The 22,101-nt window shown below is 39.8% G+C and overlaps 1 protein-coding gene across 1 annotated transcript in view; it reads right to left on the reverse strand.

Annotated features, from left to right (window-relative positions):
- rgs7a (regulator of G protein signaling 7a) overlaps positions 1–22,101 on the reverse strand; it is a 45,185-nt gene that overhangs the window by 19,577 nt on the left and 3,507 nt on the right. The gene's annotated exons all lie outside the window — the stretch shown is intronic.

Here is a 22,101-nt window from a genome sequence, read left to right on the forward strand (position 1 = left end):
GGGCCTGGCAGAGGAACACAAGGCTGCTTCGTTTCCAAGAACACACAGAAGGGAGCAAAGCAGGGAGAGTAGAGCATGGCCCCGATATGTCAGTAGGATCGGAGGCCAAGAGATCTCCCCAAACTCCCCCCATAGTGTAAAAATATACACATGGAAAATGTACACAGAGTTCAGTGGCCTGGCAACATGCTACACAAACAGGCACATATGAACATGCGTGCAGTGTGTGTTGGTTCATTTCCTCCACATGTGAAATATAGGCTTTATTTCCGCAAGAGACCATCATTCGGATTAGCCATTTTCAGTTCCTTCAATTAGTCATTTGGTCAAGGTTTGTCCATTTACAGACGAATACCAAAACTGTTGATGATATTATTTCTACTTTTAATATTATTCTGGGCTTTCACTGAATAAAGTGTCATCTTTTAACCTTTGAATCAATGTAATGTTTCTCTTAATAACTCCTTTTACATTTAGAAACTCACTCTGCAAAGAAATAAAAGATGGAAACAGTTTTCTGACAGTATAGTGATTATTATAGCAAAGATTGCTTGGAGAGTACTGGATATAAGTAAAAATGTTCATTGACTATCCACTGTATTACATTTAAATTATTCTTAAAAAAACAAAAACAACAAGTAAAACAACAGGGAACCCAAGAGGGGGCCATGGTGGACACCAAATAATTCAAGATAACATAGCAGTAGTGTGTGCAAACTACCTGTTGGATTAATAAAGCACTGTAATGTTGTATGATGTTCATTTGGTGTTCATATTGGTTTAAAATGTTTCCTCCTTATCTGATTACTCCTAATATAAAACAATTGTCACATAATGTGTATGTTGTGAGAGTCCACTGCACTGAAGTTTTATTTTCTAACAGGCCTGACTTCATAGATCATCCTCTTCAATTATGTTGTCCTCTCCACTGTTGTGTGACACAAACATATGAACATCTGTGACTGCTTGGGTTTGGCTGCTTAAGGACTGGTACTGTTGCATTGTGTTATAATAAAAGCTTGTAGCTAGTTAAATACCCTGGAGCTGGAAATCATCCCAGTTAGGGATTGGAACCTATTTGACAATGATGGAGCACAGTCAAATACTGTAGCTAAATAGCTGCAGGAGGACAATTGGAGGCCCGGCACGGATGATAGAGTGAGAAATACAAAAGATCAAAAATACACATTTTCAGTTTCCACTCTGTTCTGTTAATCTCTTTCTCCCACAAATGTACTACATGAGGCAGGTCGGTAGATCTGGCTCTACAAAATGTTTCCTCGGAGGTTCACTAATGTGAATCGGGTGGGCGCTTATGGCACAATAATATTAGAGCTCTGAAAACAACTTTAATTCCTCACACACATATCAAGAGTGGAAAAATCAATCCTAACAGCTTCTGGCAATCCTCCTTGAATTTCTGCTTCCATTTTGTTGTTTATTGGTGGATTTTTCCGATTCCCGCACATTACTGATTTCTGGATTGTTCCCTTCTTTTACACATGTCTTCCCTAGCAGGGGTCTAAGTGAAACACCATGCACCGCAACCACAAAGATAGGCTTCAGTTTTAAGATCAAGAAAAGTGATGTGATTTCTTAAGGGTCATAGTTTCTTAATTATGAAGACAGAGACAGAATTAATGGGAGAAAAGGAAAAAAAAAGGGACGATCTCGAGAGACGGAAAATATTTCTGTTGCTGTTGATGTTTAACAGCTCCAACATTCGAGAGTGAGATTATTCATTGGTGATTCTCAACCGAATTATGTTAGAGGATAAGGTGGGAATCTAAAAATATAGATGTTTTTAATTCAGGGAGAAACTCTTGCTAAAATACAGCAAAAACACCAACATACATTTTGGCATGCAAAGCTGTAGTTCATAAATATGACGCACTTTTATGTGGGTTTTGTTTTGCTGGGTTTTTTTTTAAACGTATCCCTTTAAATGAATCCCCCGTTTAATAAATGCGCTCTATAATTCCAACCCCGTCCCTCGGTATCCATGTCTAAGTGTCTTTCTCTGAGAGTTAGCTGGCACTGTGGACACAGAGCAAACAAGGACAACAGCACCAATGATCAATACCTCACACACTCAGTCCTATCTCTGCAAACCCTCACCGCCTACACATGGTAAAATGCCACCAGCGTGAATATTCAAGATCTAAAGCTCTTGAAGTCGGGAGGCTCTCTGCCTCATGTTGTGAAGAAGAGAGGAAAGTCGTTTCCCTCCAGAGAGAGGGAGCGAGTACGTCTCTCTTTCTCTCCCTCTCTTTCTCTCTGTCCCCCTACCCTTCCACCCACCCAGAGCTGTCTGACTGCTTCTCTGCAGCCTCTTAACAGATAAGAGTGTTTTGGCTGCATAGTGTGAATCATTGAATAATGATGGCACAGGACTCGGTGTATATAAAGTGACTAACAAAAGCTCCAGATATAAGCATACTGAGCCTCGGCACACAGCTCTGAGCACTTCAAAGACTATCACTGAGGGCACTCAGGGTGCAATCAGAATGTTCTGAACATCGTTTGGAGCAAAAAAACATTTCAAACTGGGTTTGTAAATCAATGCTGGCCTGTTTGATTTCTTTTTAGCCGTTGTTAAGTGCACCATAAGTCCCTTATTTGATGGTGTGTTTCTAAGAAAAGCAAGCGATAAAAGGATTAGGTTCTATCCATAGCACATCAGGAAGGTGGAGGTTTAGGAGTAAATGTCAGGAACTTTACTGAGTGTCATCAGATAGCTAATTTGGAAGTGACCTTTATCAATGACCTGCACAAGAAAAGAAGAGGCTGGAAATTAGGTTGTTTTTTCCCCTTAGTAATGGTAGCATGTGAACAGGATTTCTCACAAAAGTATGCAAGAAATTGAGAACACAATCGACACGATTTTGGCTTGATGTTTCTCTTAAGGTTCAATCAGTGCGGTGTGCGTAAGGGTTGAATGTCAAAAGTGTCCTTTGTTAGGTCAGGTGATAAACTGCTTGAAAATACGTGCTGTAAACTATTATGACCTGGACTTTTGAAGTGTGTTAATGCATACGAGCACTAGAGCAAACCTGTGTCGATTGTGCTGCACAACCCACATGTTGCATTAAATCTTTTCTTCCTTAACAAATGATGCTATCCATCTCTAGTGTGACCTAGATTAAGGTGGCAGAGAAAAAAAATACAAAGTACTCGAGGAGCTCAAACATGTTTTTTCAAATAGCTTTGATTAGATCATCATTACCTACAAACACTTTAAATCCCTTAAGACAGATGATTTATTAGAGACGGAGCGACCAATCAGGATACATTTTTAATGAAGGAAAACATGACATGATGCCCACTGAGGAAATGAGACTCGGAAGCATGCACCTGTTTAGATTACATGCTGTAAAGTCTGAACTTTAAAATCGTGTTGTTATGGGGAGAATGGTATTACCTTTTAGAGTGTTATCTGAGCACAATCATGTCTACTTGTTCGAAAAAATATATTCCTCCCAAATGCGTGTCACACAAAGCAACACTCACAGATGCATACACACACACAAACACACACACACACACACGCACACACATCATGACACAACAAAAAGAACATGCAGTTATTATCAGTCACACTGCAAGCAGAGCATATATATTCTGACAGAATGCAGAGATACACACACACACACACACACACACACACACACACACACACAGACGCATATTATGAAAGCTTATGAACCCAGAAGGTGGGGATTATTATATTTTGAAAAGCGAAGCATCAAACTAGGTGAGCATCCCAGCTCGAGTCTGACTGCCTTTAGGCTGTTTGAGAGCAGCCCGGATAGAACCTGTGGCTATATAGCATGACAGCTCGACTAGATAAACCACTCTTTGCAGTAGCTTTATCTCATTTTCCTCTGAACCGCAGTGCTTGGCTCCATGGATGCTGCAGAAGCTGTGGTGGAGGCTGACAGATAATATTCCACATTTAGTTTGCCTCAAAAACCAGCAGTGGTTTACCTAAAGAAACAACATGAAAACCGATCTCAAGGTCAAGGACTTGATCAATATTATGATAACAAAGCCACTTAGATTTACCACATATTCAGTACGAGTCAAACAGGAGGCTGGTGCATTTGCAAATGGAGCAAATCTGTAAAATCCATCAAGACTTTGCATAATTACAGTAGGTTTACACATACAAGAATTTAGTTTGGGCAAAGATAACCAGAGTAACCTAATCCCTAACATCAAACATTAAATATTAGTATATATAAAATCATGAATATGACAAATTACTGTGAAGAATCTGAACGAAAAGAGCTGTGCAGTTTATAAGCAGAAGTAAAGTGAAGAAAAGTGCGAAAAAGCCTCTTTTTAAGCAAATAATGTTCCTTTTATTAAATTCCCTAACTGTCTGCCTCTTACCTATTTTATCTAAACACAAAGGGTACATATCCAAGTGTTGCTGTTCCACTCTGAAACACGTTTTTCAAAAAGCCTTCATTCGATTACAACTTCTTTTAAAAGCTCAATCGTGGCATTTCTCCAGGCTGGAAAATATATCAGAGACAAATAAGCAACCATTGTTAGAAAAAGACATTGCATTGTTTAGGATGTCATAATAAAGAAAGGCTTTCAGCAGCATATAATTATATTAGTAGCTCAGAAGAAGGAACAATGTTTATCCCTTGCTTTTCTACTCGTATCCATTAAACACACAAAGCCAAGTGAACACAGGAATAGAAGTCATCAGCACATTTACTAGCAAACACGCAGGCAATATGCTGACCGAGGGCATTTGTACTGTAATGGCCTTTGTTAAACAAGAGCACTTTGCACGGGCATTTAAAGCTTTTATACTCACTATAAACCTTTTTTTAAATCAATCACTTAAAGTACAGCAGTAACAAAACATCTCCAGCAATGTGAGGCAGCTTTTGGATGACAAGTTGAAACACTCACATCTATTATTAAAGTGAAATTATTCTATATCACTGTCGAGTCTCAGACGAACCAATCGGACATGTTGCTGAAGTTCAACATTTTAATAACCATAATTGTACTTGAATGACTGTGTTTACTGAAACCCATCAGCTGCTATGCTCTGTACGATATCGAGAACATAATAAAACTCATGATCAATAAAAATAATATTACCACAATGTGTATGTTATGGATTCTGTTAATACTGTGTGTGTGTGTGTGTGTGTGTGTGTGTGTGTGTGTGTGTGTGTGTGTGTGTGTGTGTGTGTGTGTGTGTGTGTGTGTGTGTGTGTGTGTGTGTGTGCGTGTGCGTGCTGCATTAAGTCTTCACATAAATGATACTAAATCTATACAGTATAATGACTAAGTGTATTTATTTGCAAATCCTTAATGTAACCTATGTAACAGATGCAAAGTATTTGAAACACAAAATTGATAGAAAAAATGATGATTTTTTGAGAAAAAGGGAAGTTCAAACGTTCAATCTTTATTTCAAATATTAACTGCAGGTAATGCACTTGAAATCTAACCCCCAACTAAAACCAACCAATAAGATATCAGCTAGTTTTCGTGTCACAATACACACACAGAAACACACATACACAACAACACTGCAAGCATTTAACTGACAACTGCAATTGTGTGTGTGACCAGGAAGTGTCACAACAATAAACATACGGGTTCATGCAACAACAAATAGTTTAAATTGGCAGCTAAATACAAAGTAACTCCGACACTTCATCCTGCACCTGCGCAGCACTGCACCACTTAGCCATTCAAAATAAAAAGACCCCCCAGAAAGGCGGGGGGAAGTTATTGAGCTCATGCTGACAAGGTTGTTGAATAGATGCCATGAATCCTAAGTCTCCAAGTTACCACAGCAACAACGTCTGCGACCACTATCACAAGGACATCTTTGGCAGCTTGCCACCGCTCATTCATAAGAGAGAAAGAAAGGAGGTGGTTGTGGGGGGTCGCATGAGGGGGACCGAGGGTGTACAGGATGGGAAAGACAGATATTGTTTGTAGAGGACAAGAAAACGAGGAATGGCTATTTCATTTCCTTTGCCTTTTGTGCTGGATTCACTTTGTGTGGTACAGCAGAGTAATACATTTGGTATGATAAACAATATAGCTCCAGCAGAGTTTATTTTCACTTTTATAACTCCAGATTTTTCTATTATTGCTTACAAAAATATGAATATTATTGTAGATTATGTAATATTTAAGTTCTTCGATTATGTCTATCATGCTCAAGGCTGCAGTTATGAATAAGAATAAGGTAGGTCTGAGGCTAAGGAAATGTAGTGCCAAAGTAAGGGCTTTTTGACAGCAACCTCCAGAGGTGAAAATATTCTGAACATAATGTACATTTATAGATTTTTTTGACAAATTGCTTTGATTCTGCCCCAGTCCACAGCAGCACATTACTTTGCTTCTTTGTCCGTATTCGTGTTCGCTTCTCCAAACTGGGGACATGCCAAACTATCCCTTAAAAATATAAAACCTTCAGGGTTATACGGTGGAAAAGACTCTGAGCAAGTTGCCAAAAAAAGACAACCTTCTCTTAGCCTTGGCTACAGATGGTCAGGCTCTGTTTGCTCACCTTTAAATGAAATATCTCCGTTGATGACCCATCCTATTACGCATATTTCTGCCCCCATCTAGAATTCCTCACTTAATATAACTGCCTGTTTTCGTTTTCAAGGTCTCCTTTTGCTCTTTTTTTGTCCTTAATTATCCAACCTTTCTCTTCTCATAGGTGACTTCATACATGGAGAACAAGAAGCGACAACAGTCACAGCAGGCGGGGATCACACAACATGAGCAGCAGCTGCCCAGGTGTGACAACACTGTCCAGAGTGAAGGCAACTACTCTATCCAAACTGTTTGTCTCAATACGCTGTAAGGAAGATCTGCTAATTAGTGATAAGCCATTTAACAATATCTTATTTGTAATAAAATAGCATCCTACAAGGTATAAAGCAACCTGAAGATGTTTCCCTGATATGTACAGCTCACAGTGTTATCTCTCCAGCAAACTGCAAAGATCTATGAATTTTTCAGATGATAATTATTCCTCCTCGATGCCTCTTCTCTCCTGTCGCACCTAATATCATTACTGCGTTTTATAATTTTCCAGTCCTCCACTATTACTTCCATAATGGAGGACTGTAAAAATAAAAAAGCAGATGCTACTGTTAAACACTCATGCTAGCAACTGCAGCAGAAGTATTATCATGAGCAAGCTCAGATGGACAGTGCAGGACAGATGGCTTTCTTAGCGCAGACTTTGGTGTATTTGGATGATTACAAATGGATTTTGTCAACCACGATGCCTCAGCTTTGAAATGCTCCTTGAAGTGTGACTGAGAGCCTTTTTGTGGCTTGATCTGATTTAGTTGTGATTCTGATTTGCTAATGGATGAAAGTGAGACTCATGTGTTGTTGTCAGGTTACCTGAGCAGCGTGTTGTTCCCTGTGTGACTAGATATAGCAGCATCATATTTGTTCTAAGCTGAAAGGATTCAACTCTGAATAATACATTTAATTCGATCTAAATCAGGTCTACTTGGGTCAAACCTAAATCCAGGCTGCCAAATTTGCCCTGTGTTACTCACCAAAACCCACTGTTTGTCCTTGATGTCTAAAACAGTGATTTATGACAGTAAAAGTGGGTTATGTGTCACACTGCCAGGGGCTTTTCAGATACATGTATTGAGATTCATTCATTGAAACCCCCATGATATTTTATTTTTTACATAAAAGCTTCTCAAATATAGTGTTAGGTTTCAAACATAAAGTAAATCATAGATCTAGGAAAATGTAAAACTCTCAGAATCTCCAAATCTATTTAATAAAAGATATCTTACATTTCTCTTGTTTTGTTCTTTTACATAAGACTTTTGAAGCTAAAAAAAAATAGGCTTCTTAAAATGGTTTCAAGGACCAGGTGTATATTTCGGTCCAACCGCTAAGTTTAATGATTTCTCTTCCTCATCAAAGGTTTGCAAAGTTGATCGTTGACCCAGCATTGTTTCCATCTGTGGACTTGTGTATGTGAAACCATTATTTGGACTGTGCGTCACGTTACTGAAACCAACAACCCCAAAAGCATGCTGACTTCACACAGCAATTTCCAGGTGTGAGGAGGTGAGAAAGTAGGCAGGGGTTTGTTCTTTTTAGATTTTTGACACCATTACCGTCGTCACCTTCTGTGAGTACAACCAAGCGCAAGATCATAAACGCAGAACGAATGTCAGAAAGTGTGCATGGTTATCCCAATTTCTATGATTCATTGCATATCACCCCTTTAGCTGACAGCCAGCTTTCCGCCCGGCGGTTCCAAAAAGCTATTAACACTTTAGTCTTCAGACGTAGTTAGACGACACCTATAGTCTCATAACTCATCACTCCTGCTGTTATCCTGCTGAAGCAACACAGACTTTTTTTTTTAAGATGAGAGGGATAAATAAAATATACTGTAACATCCCTGTAAAGTCACAATACAGACAGCATGTCTTGTGCTCAGTTTTTGCTAAGATGGATATTATGCAGAACAGCCAATCACAGCTCTGTGAGGGCTGTCCTTGTCTAAGAAGGTTAATTTCTGAGTGAAAAATATCACCTTTTTGATGTCAAGCTTATTCATCATCATACCACATTAAGCAAAGTTAAAAATGTGTATGTTTTTTGGCAGGCTGATAATTAGTAGCATTTGCTTTATTATTCCATTCACTTTCAAAGTTATCTCTCCATGAAACTGAAGAAATATTCTGTAGGATAATCTCCCTCTACACCTCCAACACCATTTTAAAAAGCCTTCATAATATACTGCCTGCTTGGTAGCCCATAATCTTCTCCATTTCCTTGCTGAAAGTCCAATAATCAAAAGTCATTCCTGTGCACAACAGCAGCAGCAGCAGTTGCATTATGCCTCGTCGGGTTTGATGGACAGATGGTATTATTACTATTTCATTTAGAAAGCTTTCCAGATGGTTGCCAACAGCTACTTGCATAAACAATTCCCTTCTTCACCGGATTTTCATCAACTCCTACAGCTTTTTAGAACACATGGCCTTCTTCCTCCTCACGCCCCCAGAGAATCCTCCTCCCTGGCGTATGGCTGCAGAAGGATGTTCAATATTTCCCCTGACTCCTCAACATCTCCCTCCCAGAGGGACAGCCCCGTACTAGAGAGAAAAAGACGAGCATTGAATCATGGATGAGAGGTATTCAGCCATGCCTGCACTCTGGCAAAAAGAAACCCTGGCATTTATCCTCATTTGACATTGCTGCGGTTAATGCACGCCTTGTTCCAAATTTGCCAGCCATGTGTTTCTGCCATCTCATGCTTTAAGCAACCACAGCACATTTTACAGTATCATACAATTCCCAAAGGATATAGTCTTATGCTCCAATGCAAATTCAAGCTCTATGTGAGTACTTTTTCCCATCGTAACATTTTTACTTTTCATTTTTATCGTCATAAGAGTTCACTCAGGAACTTAACGGCAGACCCTTGAGAACACTGAATAGTAAACTGGCACTTTAATGTAGCTCCGAACAGGAAGTTCTGGTTCTACTTTTATTCGTTTAAGAAGTAGTAAAACAGTGTTGGTTCTGCTTTGCATGAGTTTTCCCACAGTGAACTCCATGTACCTTCTTCTTGACTATTGTCAAACTGAAGAAATCAGACTGCAGTTTCAATTTCAAACTTTCTTTTGAGGGTGCACCAAGCACTTTTGACGCTGACTGGTTTTATACTGATAGTTCCATGCTAAATCATGACACATTTATTACCATTAAAGCTATATTTATCGTCGACTAGCTAGTGAATATCAAGCAGCAAAGGAGTCATATATTTGAGTGAATATCAGACTAACACTAATCAGGTGGACAGAACACGAATATAAATCAATGCTAACGTTGCTCTTCGTTATAGGGGTGGCCAGGAAAAACCTGCACAACACTGCTTTAAATGAAATACCTTTGTCTTCCTTTTTTATATAATTATTTAATCTCCCGGCTATTGTTCTTGTATGATTTTCCAACTACATGTTGTGGTTTGTATTCTGAAACCATTTCTACTAGCAGTTGCAGAAACATAAGTGCTAGTAATAGCGACAGCAGCAGTGGCAGCACACACAGTAGGTTGTAATATTATAGGTGGTAGTTGTGCTTTTATTGGTAGGCAGCAGTAACAATGGGGACAGTAAGTGGTGACACTCTGATTATGTGTGGGAAAAGATCTGATATAAATTGTTACTTTTAATGCTGAGTAATAAATGTAATAGTGGGCTTTCTCTGATGCGGGTGACCCTCGGCACATTATCCCACGCTCACACACACACACACACACACTACACTCCTTTTGTCCTGTACTACTGTTTTCAATGTGATCTTTATTGTTGGTATTAATGCCATCATTATCACACATTACTTTCTGGTTTGTTTATCGCTCCTGGGTTTGGAGCGTCTTCTCTCTCCTGTCTCTGCATTAGGCTGACTCTGTTTTCTAGAAGCTGGTTTCTAAATCCACCAGGATCTGGTGTGCCTGGCTGCTGGTGGGATAGTGTTCCTAGGGCAAGGCCTCGCTCTCTCTTCCTCTCACTCTCTCTCACTCTCATCTTCTTGGTGGGCGGGCAGTGGGCGCGATGACTAAGCCAAGGTTGGCCATGTGCTAGAACATAATCCACTGAAAGCCAATATCCCTTCTGCCCACCTACCGTGAATTCATCACTCAAACAGCATGCAATCATAAATTAGTTGATAAGGGAAGAAGTAAGCTGCATGACTTTCATATATATTTGCAACCAAAGAATAGTTTATCTAATTAGTAATGGAGTATTTAAACATGCATAACAGAGCATGCTATCATCCATTGGTCGCGCGCGCACAGACAATTACACATAGTCATTCTTAATTCAATAAAACAATAATACAAGACGTTTTTTTTAAAAGATCATACTGTTTTATTTTAGCACTTATTCTTGATGTGTAATCAGCTGGCACTTAGGGGATTTTTTCTTAGGAGCTTTTAATTATCATGCTTTTATTGTTAGAGCTTAAACAGTGCAGTCTGGCCGTGGGAATACTGTAGCGCTAAATAAAATAACCCCCATAGTTAATCCTTCATCAAGGTGAGCACTGTCCAAACTGTCTGGCATCGCACTTTAGGAGTCCTACTGCTGGACACCGGAGAGCATGACCAAACAGAGAGACACTGAGGAAGAGGATGAGAGGAAGATCCAGGGAGAGATGCTGGGGTGGGAACAAATGAACTGGGAATAGAAAAAATAAAGGGAGGATGCTGTCTATTTTTAGGTTCAGACAACATGACGGGGGGGGGGGCTCTCGCCAACCCTTCATTTCCCACATTCCTCCTTGGCACATGCAACAGACACTCAGGACGGCTCTGTGTGCCCTGAATACCAATAAGTGCGGAGCAGCTGGATGCTGGCATGCTGACATTCTTCTGCCTTCTCCTGTCTGCAGAGACGAGACGAGACGAAGAGTGGGTATCTGACAGGAGACACACTCACACCCTTCAGAGGAAGGACACAACACGCAGGATAGACAATAAACCGATAAGGGCAGACTGTTAGACGCAAGTGACACTTGAACTACTGAGCAATGAAGATGATAGACGATAGGCTTTGTTGTACGACCGTCATTTGTGGAGGGCTTCATACCGTCATTAGGTAGAACAATAATAAGATGGTTCTTTAGATACATAGATGGACTCACTTTATTAAAAAGGAGGTCAAATTAAATCTTTATAGCTGCCTTGCTTGGATGATAAAGTTTAGAGGAAAGGGATGTTGCAAATGAGGCCACTGGAAAAAATAAATTGACTCAATTTATACATTCATGCAGGACAGCTTCATTACTAGCAAATCTTGTTAAATTCTGGGGATTCAAATCATGTGCATCCATCTCCTCCTGTCTCACTTCCAATACCGGCTCTTCCATTTACACACAGGGTTCTGCTGACAGGCTAGGGTAGCTAATATCAACAAATCAAATTCACTGCTGCAAGGAATAGAGTGACCCTTCCCACCATATCCTGATGCATTCTTATAAACCTGACCTTGTCTTTTTTTCATTCTGCTCAGGCTTACATAACATATGTTATCTTTTGTCCAGAACGGGCGGCAAGAAAGAGGAGACAATGCTGCCAATACACACATCCACGAGATCAGTGGTGTGGCTTCATTGGGAGATCAGAGACACTGTTAACGTTGTCCAGCCCCTGATTAACAGAGAGGCAGAGAGGAGATGGAGGAGCTGATATTTCTAATTAAAATGTTGTTAAAGTGTGTTGTTTAAAAAGGAGTAGAAAAAGGCTCACGTATTTATAAGTGGAAGATTTGGGTAAAATATGCACAAACTTAGTCACTTCCCTGCAGGTAGTGATGGAAGAAAGAAGCAATGTCAAAATACAATGCAACAAGAAAATATCCTGCATTCAAAACCCAAATTAAATCAAAATATGAAAGTATTAGCTCTGGCCAACAGTCAACGGGAATAAGATTGTGTGTCTTTTCTTTAACCTCAATAGAAAACATCATGAGGTCAAACAGACGCGTGGAGGAGAATTCATTATGTCATGGAAAAATACAACCTGGGTGCTAAGAGCAATAATGAGTCGACGCCTGTTATGGACATGCCTGGTTTTAAATGAAGGTACTTTTTCTAATGCTTAAGGAGATACAAAAGGAAGCATTGAAGCACATTTCTTTAGCATGTACAGAATTTGACCTGCTGAAAAAGATAGTTTTGAGTTATCCCAGTTAGGGACATTTGTAGGCTTTTGACTGCAACCAGTACCAAAAGTAATTATTATGAAAAATAGCCCATTTTAGAATCACATAGATTATATGATTCTATTATCATTATTATTAGTGATGCACATTTTTCTTTTTGCACTTTAATGTTGCAGTTGGTAAAGATGATTTTATTTACTTTAAACACTGCTGGGTCTCTTAGCTAATAATAATTATTAGTATATTAATACATTAGTTGAGTTATATTTGCTCAATAATCTGCAAAGTAACTACAGAGTAAATGCTAAACATAAATGTAGTGTAGTAAAAATAACACCATTGTATTTGAGGTAGAACTTCAGCCGATATTGGAAATACTCGGGTAGAGTACAAGTATCTCAGGAATATACTGAAGTAGCCTGGAGTGTTTCTTTGTTCCCATACATCAGTGGCTGCAGGTGTTCATGCACTGAGCAACACAAGTTATAGTGTGTGAATGTTTGCAAAGATAAACAGTAACACACACTCATGTTCTGTCACTTCGATAGCTAGGAGTGTGCTGGACACATTGTTAAAGTGTTTGAGATAATAACATTTGACAGATTGCTGGTGTGGTTGTCATGGGGATTCCAACAGAGCAGCCACCACAGCAGAAACAAATCACAAGGCAGGAGAAAGCACAACCATTACTCAGACTCGTCCACAGACGGGACGATCTCGATTAGCTGACGAGACACTGTAACCAGGAGTGTCTGCGGACCAAGATGAATAACGAAATATAAACAAAGATAAGGAACCTTTACTAAACTGTAAGTGGAGAGTGGGCTTTGTCCGAAGCACTCGCTATTTTCTAAGTTGTGGACTATAGCACTGTTTGAGTGTCCACTACACAGTGCCTTTGAAAGTACGACAATGGAACAAAATAAAGAATCCATATACCATTGTCACTAACCATCAACGTTATATAAGTTAGCGTGCTATCTTTTGGGTATGAGCATTATATATAAAGTAGATAAAATGTCAATAATTTTGCAGATATTTAAACTTAAAGCAAGTCTTGACCTCATTCAAGTTGTTTACTTGAGCATAATGCTAAACAGGAAAGTCAGGGCGATCATCAGTGGGATTAAAATTCATCATCTATGGAACATTACGGTCATGGAAATCCCCTTGGGGTTTTATTCAGGATTGATGACTAAAAACAGCTCTTATCATAAATACATATTTTCAAAGACATTTTCTAATATCATGCATTCAATTGGCAACTTGCAATTGGCTATACTAGGATAGCTGTGATGAATCATCCTGTTAATATAGCTTCCTGTACAAGAAAGACAGACTTTGAATTAGTTTAATGAGGCCAATATTCCTCCACACAGATTCTAGTTTACTTCCTCATATTTTACAGCTGACATACTTCTTTCAAGTGACCCTCTAAATATTGAAATATATGGTAATAATATAGGCTGCTTTGCATTTGCTTCCAAAAACATCACCAGCAAGCTGATTAAACCCCACATTGCTATCAAACATTATCCCCTACCTCGCTGAACGTCAATATAGCACGCTCAACCATATCATATTTAAATGTATTGGTATTCTTTCGCAGCATGCATGACTTAAAATACATTATAAGTTAAGAGTTTTCTGAACCTTAGTCTTACATATGAAGTCAACGTAGTTTAAGAACTCACACCTAAGCTGCATACATTTTTGTTTGCCGGTGGAAAACAAATTATTTTCTCTCACATTCTTTGAGAAAATACGAGAGAAAAAAAGCAGCCGGTTTAGTCAAAATGGCGCCTGAAGTTTATGGACTAGGCTGTGCTGAATATGGCTGTGCTTGCTAAGCTGAACTAATGGTGTGAAGCTGTGAGCTTCAGTAGGCTGCAGGTGGAAGCTGCTCAACACACTGCAACCTGCAAGTTAAGAGAGTGTGTGTGTGTGTGTGTGTGTGTGTGTGTGTGTGTGTGTGTGTGTGTGTGTGTGTGTGTGTGTGTGTGTGTGTGTGTGTGTCTACCGCAATGATGATTCAGAGAAGTGCACAGTTTGAGACAAAGGTGTGTCTTTGTTTGTTTGGCAAATAAAAATGAGTGTGAAAATGTCCCCTTCGGAACAATTGCAGTTTTACTTTCATAATTCCGCTGGTATTGGATTTGCGCGATGGCACTCAGTCATGGCAGGCTAATCACTGAGACATGATTGCTTTTTGGAGAATGACTCCTCATTGTTGAGAAAGGCACCAAGCTGCAGGGGGACAATCAAGCGAGCACTCTCGGTTACAGTTACAGTCAATTTGGATGAAAAATGCTACATCCAATGGTTGTTTGTTTAGAGAGAGTTCCCAATAAAGCTATGAGTCACAAGTGAATCATTTCACACAGGAGGAGAGATGACTGCGCTTCGGCAGGGTGTAAATACATTCCTCTCTTTTTCTCTGAGTGAGGATGAAAGCTGACTGGAGTGGCATGGCCCACTCCTGAATATGGCTCTGATGACTTCAAAGAGAAGCGAGAGAGGAGGGGACAGAGAGACAGAGGTGGATGGATGCTTCACTGGTAAGGAACCACACAGTAGAGGGGGTGGGGGGGGGTAGAAAAAGAGTTAGAGTGCACATGTGCGTCAGGATGAGAGACAAAGAGACAGAGTTAGTGTGATATTGCTGTTATATGAGAGACATCAAAGACTTGAAACAGTACAAAAGAGGGCATGAGCGTGGGTGGGGGGGGGAGTGAGGGTCGCAGGGGGTTGATTTGTAGAAAAAAAGAGATCAAAATGGAAAGAGCAAAGGGTGAACACCCGGGCGAGACACAGACAGTGAGGGGACCGGGATGAAAAAGTATTGGGGCTGAGGGATGTTTTCACAGGTCTAGACTGAGAGAGAGGGAGAAAGTAAAAAGGATGGTTTAAAGAAAGACTACGTACTGCCAAGCTGCCAAAATAGGAGGGAGGTGTTGCATGAAATACTCTGCAAGATTTATTTTTGGTTACTTTTTGAGGGCCCTTGACGTGCAAATATGATTTAAGATTTGGCAATGATGCACTTGCTGTTTTGGAGAACGGCATTCCTCCAATATCAATTTATCTTTGGCGGAAGGCTTTTGTAAATATAGTTGTAGGATTGAGAAGCAAGTCAATTTCAGGAAAAAACTGTTAATTCTTGCAATTAGGAGAGTTTGGACGTGTTGTCCGTGCTTTACATATGATCGATCTCTCTCCTGTGATGAAGTCACTTTTTATAGGCTAAATGCAAATGGTTGTAAACATATTTGGAAAGGATGCAACTGCATAATGAGATGCAAAAAGGATCCCAAGTTTTACAATAAACAGAAACACAATGCCAAGACATAGAGAGGAGCAAGCGAGCGGAAATGTATACGTCCTAGACAGAGTGGAAGGAGCAAAACATCACCGGAAACAACAAGGGAGTGCATTAGAAGAAGAAACTGCATGGACACAGTTGTGATTCAGATGGTGTGCGTAGAGATGGAGGGTCAGGAGACGGGGGACAGAGCAATAAACAAGGAGAGAAGAAGGACGTATACTGTATGTGTATGCACAGACACACGCCCAGTGTGTGGTGAATACAGAGAAACACAGCCAATACAACTCTTACTGTTCCTTTCCTCTACATTTAACCCTTCTCATTTTTTCTTTTTGTCTTATTCCTAATGGAGCATCTTTGTCCTCATTAAGACCATCACACTAGCAATGAATTCATTCACAACTCTGTCCGGGGTTCTCCTCTAATCTACTGCTAAATGTTGAGCTGGAATTAAATGACCAGACAGAGACGAGGCGAGCCCTGAGTCAGCCTTTATCTTAATGCCCAGGCTTCCTCAGACCCTTATATAACCCTAACAGACAGGCCTAAAGACTCCAGCTGTGGCACACATACAGAGGAGAGAGCTTAGAGCCAGACAGGCCTTCGTATCTTTTCCCTGTCTTCAAGGAACAGCCCAAGTGAAGTCCAATATGAAATCTTTGAACTGCCACCATACTGAAAGCCTAGTGGTATTTTGTGAACCATGTCAGAATTGTTGATTTGATGCACCATGCTTAGTTTGCTACAATTCTGCTCATATGCAGCTAACATGGTTTATGTTCACTCGCAGCATTTTGTGAAAATGCAGGAGGTAATGTGCCATTTTTGACTTTCATGGTTAAATAAAGTGCTTTCTTTTAGGGAAATGTTGAATTGTGTCTTGTTTTTGACGATTCAGTAAATTCTTGAATGACATCCTCAAACCTTTCTATAGATATTAACTTTCTTGCCTAGAGTTAGATGAGGAGATGAATACAACTCTCATCACTCTCATAGCATAAAAGCTGCTGTCAGAATCTCTCTAAAGCTTGCTAATTAACACGTTTTATTTAATGTATTAATTTCGTACAAACACATATAAAGTGTTGATTAGCCAGCAGTAAATGTTGTTATGCAGAGCAGAAAGATGAGAGTCAACCTCTTTTCTAACTCTCTGTAAGAAAGAGAATAAACATAGTTCTTATAGAAATATACAAAAGAAAAGCCTCCTCAAATATGTTTTGCTATTGCAATTATAGCCCAAGATAGTTTAAGGATCCAAGCAAACTATGCTAAATGTCATCCGGCACTAATACTGACTAATTACTAAGCTATCAAATTATGATTATACAGAAATGGTAGGTGATACAGTATGAGTAGCTGTTATGAATTTGCCACCTACGGTATCCTCTCTGTGTGCCTTTCTTTCTTTATTTTGTCATTTTATATTATCTCTTTGAAGACCAAGGGAAGGGGTTGAGGATATATAAATACTGTTAACAGAGCTGAAAATCTAATCAATCAACTAATCAATTATGGATTTTTGTGAAATGTATCATTCGAAGTGACAAAATGTATTATACCGTAGGTACCAGAACTACAGTACGATTGACTGTTGCAAGTGTCACTAATGCCGGCTCCTCTAATTGCCGTTTGACGTCAGAAAATACGGGCAAAATGGATTAGTTTGAAACACACAAAGCCATAAATGCCAATTTTCCATTCGATGGTGTCTGCCAAACACCCACACTTTCCCTCAAGAGTGTATGCAGAAAAGAACATGCGTGTTTTCACACACAGGAAGGGAAATCGCCTGGCTGGCGAGCTGACATACAAAGAGCCCTACTTCACACACAAAGATCTCTCTGATCTGGCAATTATAGATCATCCCACCTCACCCCCCTTCTCGCTCCCTCTTTCTCTCGGTCTTCCTGATCTTCTGATTGCAGATTGAGGGAGACAGGCAGTACAAGAACCCTTCAATATGGCTCTCAACTGAGAAAAAGCTGAAAATGTATTCAGTTCCCTCCGCTTTATGACTCACGAACAATGTAGGATGGTTGGGAAATCTATTGAAAACAGGGCATCGTTATACAGTGGGGCAAAAAAGTATTTAGTCAGCCACCAATTGTGCAAGTTCTCCCATTTAAAAAGATGAGAGAGGCCTGTAATTTTTATCATAGGTATACCTCAACTATGAGAGACAGAATGGGGGAAACAATCCAGGAAATCACATTGTAGGATTTTTAAAGAATTAATTGGTAAATTCCTCGGTAAAATAAGTATTTGGTCACCTACAAACAAGCAAGATTTCTGGCTCTCACAGACCTGTAACTTCTTCTTTAAGAGGCTCCTCTGTCCTCCACTGGTTACCTGTATTAATGGCACCTTTTTGAACTCGTTATCTGTATAAAAGACACCTGTCCACAACCTCAAACAGTCATACTCCAAACTCCACTATGGCCAAGACCAAAGAGCTGTCAAAGGAGACCAGAGACAAAATTGTAGACCTGCACCAGGCTGGGAAAACTGAATCTGCAATAGGTAGGTAAGCAGCTTGGTGTGAAGAAATCAACTGTGGGAGCAATTATTAGAAAATGGAAGACATACAAGACCACTGCTAATCTCCCTCGATCTGGGGCTCCACACAAGATCTCACCCCGTGGGGTCAAAATGATCACAAGAACGGTGAGCAAAAATCCCAGAACCACACGGGGGGACCTAGTGAATGACCTGCAGAGAGCTGGGACCAAAGTAACAGAGGCTACCATCAGTAACACACTACGCCGCCAGGGACTTAAATCCTGCAGTTCCAGACGTGTCCCCCTGCTTAAGCCAGTACATGTCCAGGCCCGACTGAAGTTTGCTAGAGGGCATTTGGATGATCCAGAAGAGGATTGGGAGAATGTCATATGGTCAGATGAAACCAAAATAGAACTTTTTGGTAAAAACTCAACTCGTCGTGTTTGGAGGAGAAAGAATGCAGAGTTGCATCCAAAGAACACCATACCTACTGTGAAGCATGGGGGTGGAAACATCATGCTTTGGGGCTGTTTTTCTGCAAAGGGACCAGGACGACTGATCCGTGTAAAGGAAAGAATGAATGGGGCCATGTATCGTGAGGTTTTGAGTGAAGACCTCCTTCCATCAGCAAGGGCACTGAAGATGAAGCGTGGCTGGGTCTTTCAGCATGACAATGATCCCAAACACACCGCCAGGGCAACGAAGGAGTGGCTTCGTAAGAAGCATTTCAAGGTCCTGGAGTGGCCTAGCCAGTCTCCAGATCTCAACCCCATAGAAAATCTTTGGAGGGAGTTGAAAGTCCGTGTTGCCCAGCGACAGCCCCAAAACATCACTGCTTTAGAGGAGATCTGCATGGAGGAATGGGCCAAAATACCAGCAACAGTGTGTGAAAACCTTGTGAAGACTTACAGAAAACGTTTGACCTCTGTCATTGCCAACAAAGGGTATATAACAAAGTATTGAGATGAACTTTTGTTATTGACCAAATACTTATTTTCCACAATAATTTGAAAATAAATTCATTAAAAATCCTACAATGTGATTTTCTGGATTTTTTTTTCTCATTCTGTCTCTCATAGTTGAGGTATACCTATGATAAAAATACAGGCCTCTCTCATCTTTTTAAATGGGAGAACTTGCACAATTGGTGGCTGACTAAATACTTTTTTGCCCCACTGTATAGGGTATGCTTAACAGATGTAGATTAGCCCTAGAAAGAGAAATGCTTTCTATAAGGACATCTCTGTCGAATTTGAAGTAGTAAAGGTAGACTTGATGTATTAATATTGGCTGCAGTTCTGCTTCATCCAACAGAATGACATTACCACTGTATTGCAGCGATGCAGTGTGAGGAGAGGGAAAATCCTGTTCCTGCAAAATGATCTCTTGTACACAACCACTTAATCAATTGACAAATCAATAGCACGCACAAATACCTTTGCCCCGTTTGTTCTTTCTGTTTGTTCATTACTTCATTACTGAATCGTACTAAGAGGATATGGTTCAAATGTCACATTGCAGCATCAACAACCTTTTGAAAAGTGTGAAGGACAGACACTTAGATGTATTGTTTACTGTATGTGCTTTGTCTGTCAAGAACAAGACCAGACCACACAGACATTTAAAATATGCCACAGTCTAAGTTTTATACTGATGTGAAATCAAAGATTTGATAATTAAACACTGAGAGAAAGCAAAGATTGTCAGAGATGAAATATGATGCCTTTGGACCACTGACCGTTTTCTCTTTGGCCTAGTCATTAGTTTTATCAGCCTCAGAAACAGAATTGCTTGGTCAGATTAAAAGTATACGGTCTAATTACATAATATCAACCGATGAGTATGTTGAATGATGATTTGAAGAATATCCATGGCTTGTTATTGTTTACTGAGATAATAAAAGGGAACCACAGTGGGAAGAAACACATCTGTATTCCATGTCGTTGCCCAAGCATGAAAATGTTATATATTCCATTATCTGACATTGTTTGGCCTTAATAATACAGTAGTTTGTTTGTCGGCATACTGTAAAGTGGGGAATTGTGCAAACACAATAAGCACTGCAGACTTCTTTCTGCATCATTGTCATCCGCAGAGAAGACCAAGTTTCACCAGGGACCAATTACTTTGAGGATGCACAATATTGACATTTATGTAAGGTCCAGAATTTAAAACAGTGCTCTTCTGTGAGGACTGAGTATAACAATAAGAACGTGATACAATGGTGCATGTGCTCATTGGGGAAAAAACAGAATAGAAAAAAAATTAACACGTGCATTTAGAATGAATGGCTTTGCACAGAGACCGAAGCCAAACTGGCTGCTGGAAGAACAATTATTGGATGCCCGTTGGCAGCTCAGATGTAAATAAGAGTGGGCTGGTGCCTCAGCTGTCAGATACTACGCCACAGAGGTAGATCAGACTCCAGGAGCTGCGATATGCTGCAAAAAATGTTATCTTCATTTATTTTTTTCTTGCATGAAGTCCTTAAAATCCAATTCTTCTATAAACTACTTTGAAATCAGGATTTTTTTGCCGGATAGTTCAATTATTCAATTACAAGCCAAAGAACTGGCAGAGATTTACTCCTTTGTTGGTGTTTGAAAAGCTCTGTCAACTGCATGGGGTGGGAGAAGCAACAAAACATTTTCAATCAGGAAATAACTCACATTTTCTCTTGTGCAACAGAAATCTTGCAATGGAACAATCCAAAACATTGTGCCATTTTTAAGGGAAAATGTGTCAAGGATGTGAATATACGTGATATTGTTAAAGTGGATGTTGAGTCTTCGGCCTGTGTGCTTATCTTAAGGTTTCTTCTAGGAGGATGAAGCAAATGTAGAAACGCCATCAACATTTTACTATATTTATTTATACTGTATGCTAAATCTAATCATTTAAATATATCAATACTTATATAAAATTCCATATTATACTGTATATATAATCATCACACACATATGCAGACACACACAGAGCGACACACACGAAGCGCTGGCTGTTCTCTCCTCGCGCTGAGTGACGATGAACTTCACCAGAGCTGTTTTAGGCTCGCATAAAAAATTCAGGACTCTCTCTTAGCAACATTCGCCCTACATACAGCGTACACACATGCATCACAGCATTATTCATGGTGCACACATGTGAGAAGGCTTGAATAAAAACACACACACATACTGTACACTCTGGTGCTCCCGATGATATAAAGTGACATGTTTAATGTGAGAGCAGCAAGACATATATGAAAAGTAATGATCTAGACCCTCAGACAATGCTGCGGATAGCCACTGAAACACTCTATTAAACATGTTATTGACATTTACTGATAAACAGGAGTAGTTCTGATGTATTAGCCTACTTGTAGGATCACCAGTGACTGTTGTCAAGTAAGCAATCTGAGCATCTGTTTCTGTAAATAACATTTTTAAGAGTGTGTGCATTTCACAAGAGCTTAAGCAAGGTGTTTGTGTACATGCATCCCCAAAGAAAACCGACAGCTCTGCACACATCTCCAAAGCAAGCAGGTTAACACCTCAGCTCGACCATCCATTT

This window comes from Eleginops maclovinus, chromosome 22 (genome assembly GCF_036324505.1).
Source record: "Eleginops maclovinus isolate JMC-PN-2008 ecotype Puerto Natales chromosome 22, JC_Emac_rtc_rv5, whole genome shotgun sequence".
Classification (NCBI taxonomy): domain Eukaryota; kingdom Metazoa; phylum Chordata; class Actinopteri; order Perciformes; family Eleginopidae; genus Eleginops; species Eleginops maclovinus.